This window comes from Vigna angularis, chromosome 2, assembly GCF_016808095.1.
Source record: "Vigna angularis cultivar LongXiaoDou No.4 chromosome 2, ASM1680809v1, whole genome shotgun sequence".
In the NCBI taxonomy this organism is placed as follows: Eukaryota; Viridiplantae; Streptophyta; class Magnoliopsida; order Fabales; family Fabaceae; genus Vigna; species Vigna angularis.
In genome coordinates this window covers 35,352,685-35,356,905 of record NC_068971.1, presented here as the reverse complement: position 1 = coordinate 35,356,905, position 4,221 = coordinate 35,352,685, and positions in this window count along the sequence as shown.

Here is a 4,221-nt window from a genome sequence, read left to right as displayed (position 1 = left end):
AACATTTTATTTTTCATGTATTCCATTTTAGATAATAGTTAAGCTTAATTAGGTCTTAACAGATAAATTTGGATATTTTAAATTAAATCTTTATTAAATCATTTTAAATTATTGAGTATTTAATATTTTTATATAGCTTTTAATTGAGTCACTATTATTTGATTTTTCTCTTAATATCTCTTTGTCTTCCTTACTTGTTTTTGTTTTCGTGTATTAATAAAATTCTAATTTAAAATAACCAATGTGAATTTCAAACGTATAAAAAAGTTTATCTTTCAAATATCAGTTTTCTCCCACGCTAAAATAAAGAAGAATAAAAGTTTTAAATAACTTTATATCTGTTAATTTTAACATCTTTTCTTTTTCGCACTGAACATTATTTCGTTTTTTGAATTACAACGAATTTGATTCACAAATATCTGTCGTCAAGGAAACGATAGACCAATAAGTGTACTATTTGTACATCAAATTTGTATCTAATATGGAGCCGGTTAATAATCGGTTAAATATTAATTAATTTACCATATAAATTAAGTAACATTTATAAAAATATATTATTTAACTAATTCATTATAAAATTTCGAATTAAACATATTTTTAATTATTAATTTTTATCCTTTTTTTAAAACTTTGATAAAATTTGATCTTAAAATTTTAAAAAAATAAATATCGTTTTCTTAATTTAATTACATTAATTTTTTTATATTTATCAAATAAATATTTAACATATTTAAAATTAAATATCAGTTTAAAACCTCGTCTAATACATAAAAAACTTAATTTCATTAAATTAAAAAGATTATATCAATTTATTTTAAAAATATAAAATTAAAATATATTCAAATTTAAAAAAAAAGATTATTTCCAATTTTGCATCCAAATTCAGATATTAAAATCCTATTTTAACACTTAAGTTCGATACAACAAAGCATTTTATATATTAGTTATTTTATTTGCAAAAATAATTCGTATACAAGCCATATTATGATAATAAAAACCAATATATAATGATAAAAGTAATAAATATGTATTATTGGTATGAAACATTTTACAATGTCACTTAATTAAAAATCAGTTTTTATATAATTTTAATAGCTATGAAAATCAATGAATTTACAGTATTTATATTGTAGATGTATATTTTTGTCTTAAAATCATATATTTAATATTTTGTGGCTGAAGTTTAGAGTTATAGAATTAGGTAGCACGTGGTTTTGGGCAGCAGTTTTCAGTTTCGCACGTGGTTTTGAGTTAAGCAGATTTGTCTTCCCAATAGTATCCCACCAACCAAACACGTTCTGTTCTCCATATTTGAATTTTGAATAGACGATATAAAGGGGAATGGCCACACTGAAATCTAGGGGTGGGCAAAGTGCACTATTTGCAGTGCACTATAAATCTATTACAATTAACTATAAAATAGTTTTAAAAAATTGAACTGCATTAGAAAATAGTTCAAAAAAACTGAACTAAACTACTTTTTAGTTCAGTTAACTACAAAATAATTCAGTTAACTACAATGCACCTTTTTCTAATAAATAAATGTAGTTTTGCACTAATACAACTGTCAATGGCTAATCATCGATAGAGTTAAAAGAATTAGTTCAATTTGATTTTTTTTAATAATTACAAACAAATAAATTAATATTCAATAACATCTTAGCATTTAAAAAAATTAAATTATAAATCTATATAATTAGAATTAGTAAATAATTATAATAAAAAATTTAAAAAAATTAATGAAATATTATTGGTACTATTTTATCATATTATTAAAATTAAATTAATAACTATAATTATTTATCATTACTATTTATTATTAATTTAAAAATATAAAATGTCTAAAATTTGATTCTCATATTAAATATAGTTTAATTTAATAATATAAATTTGTTTATATATTATTTTATATAGATTAAAAACTTAATCTCTAAAAAATATTTCTGTTTATCTCTGTTTTGCGTTATTCGAAATATTTTTATTTTGACAATTATCTAGTTTAATATAAAAACTCTCATCTTTCTTCTCTTCTCACCTTTTTCTGAATTCTCATATATATATATATATATATAATATTATATTTTATAATTATTTACATAAGTACTTTTATCTTTTTATTTTTACAATTATAGTTAATTTTATTAAGTTATAAAAATAATTACCAGTTTTTGAAATATAATTACAATATAATAAAATTTAGTTTTTTTTTAAAATATATAATTATTTTAGTATAAATTTAATAATATCATTTTATTTTAATAATTATTATAATAATAGTTAACTTTTTAAGAGACCTGAAAAAGAACATTTATTTATTTATTTATCTATATATATATATATATAAGTGACGTAAAAAAAATTGTCTCATGTCGTCACAGAAAACAAAATTAATAAAATCTAATTTATATATATATATATATATATATATATATATATATATATATATATATATACCCGTGCCTTTATTTTTTATGTTTGTGTTGTTGGAAATAGAAGAAGAGCAAAACAATTAAACAAGCATAAAATAAAGTATATAGTTTGAAGTAGTTAACTAAACTGTTAATAAAAGAAGTTCAGATTTTTTGAACTGAACTACAAATGATAGGAAAAGACTTTACCACAAAGCACTGTAGAAGATAAACATAAAAGAGATAGTTTATGCAGTTAACTGCACTGTAACTATAAAAGTTCAGTTTTTTAAAACTGAACCACAACATGGTATAATTTAGTTATCAGTAAAAATAGTTTAGTTTTTATAGTTTAATATAGTATAGATAATTTATAGTTTAGTGCAGTTAAGTTAATTATGCCCAGCCCTACTGAAATCTGCATGGTGAGACATCACTTATAGTATAATGTATCTCATTCATTGGGCTAACTTGGATTCGATAAAGTTGACTTCTATTTCTCTAGATCTATAAAACTGGTTTTAAATATATATATATATAATTTATACTATAAAAATATTGAATAATAATATTATTTTTATAACTAATATTAATGTTATTTTATTAGGTTAGATCGGATTAAATATTAAGTTTAATATCCAGACCATTTGTAATGTTGTAAAAAAAATATAAAATACTATATTATTTGGTTATTTTCTAAAATTATAATAGAGTAGTTAGGTAGTTTATTTTTATAAATTTTTTATTTATTATTATTTTCTTGAGTTCTTTTTAAAACAATAATTCTAAAACTTTGTTGGTTTGTAAAGTAATATGATGCTGGCGAAGAAAAGAGAGATTCTACTCAATTTCACATCTTGAAGATTTTGGACATGTGAATATGGAAAATCAAAGGATAAATAAGATCGTTGGCGTTGGTGAAATTTAGTCGAATACTAGTTGTAAGCTGCATTTGAAGGAAACATCATAAATATTTGTCTTAGCTTGATTTTTATACAAGTATTTAATGAAGATGATTATCATAATTTCTTTGATGAAGGATAATGGAAATGCACTAAAAGAAAATTGGTGGTAGCAAAAGATGAAAATTGAAATACTATTTATTGCATATCTACAAAGTTATCTAACAAGTGAGTGAAGTTAAGAGTTGTTTCATAGAATTATGGCATAAAATATTTGGTCACTTTGAATTAGAAAGACAAATGTTGCTTTTTGTAAGAGAGGATGTGGAAAGGGAAATATGTTTCTTATATTCATTTAAGAGTGTTTGCAAAAGCATATGTTCACATAATAACGTCTATTTTTATCTATTTTTATGTGTTTTTTTGTCATTAATAAATCAACTATTTCTTAGTTTTAATCTTGTTTTATCATTAAGTTTAGTGCATTTTACATTATTTTGTATTTTAGATATTTTAGGCTTATTTTACCTTTAATCTTCTTATATTTGCATTATTTTAGATATTTTAGGCTTATTTTACCTTTAATCTTCTTGTTTATAAGTGTAAAATAAGTGAATAGGAAGTTTTTGTGGTGGAGGAAAACAAGTTGGAACTCAAGAAAGTATGATTGGACAAGAAAAAATTATTTTTAGACAAATATCCACTTTAAAGGCACTAGAATTGTAGCCAGGGTTGTGAACATGAAGGAAAGACTCACCTGTAGGATGATACTGCCATGGACCACCTCCAGATGACCAAATAATCACCACGCCAAGTTGACTCGTTGGGCTAATTAGTTGCTCGTTGGGCAAGTTAGCTACTCATTGGGCGAGTTGGCTACTCGATGGGCAAAAATGCAATCCAAAGTTGCA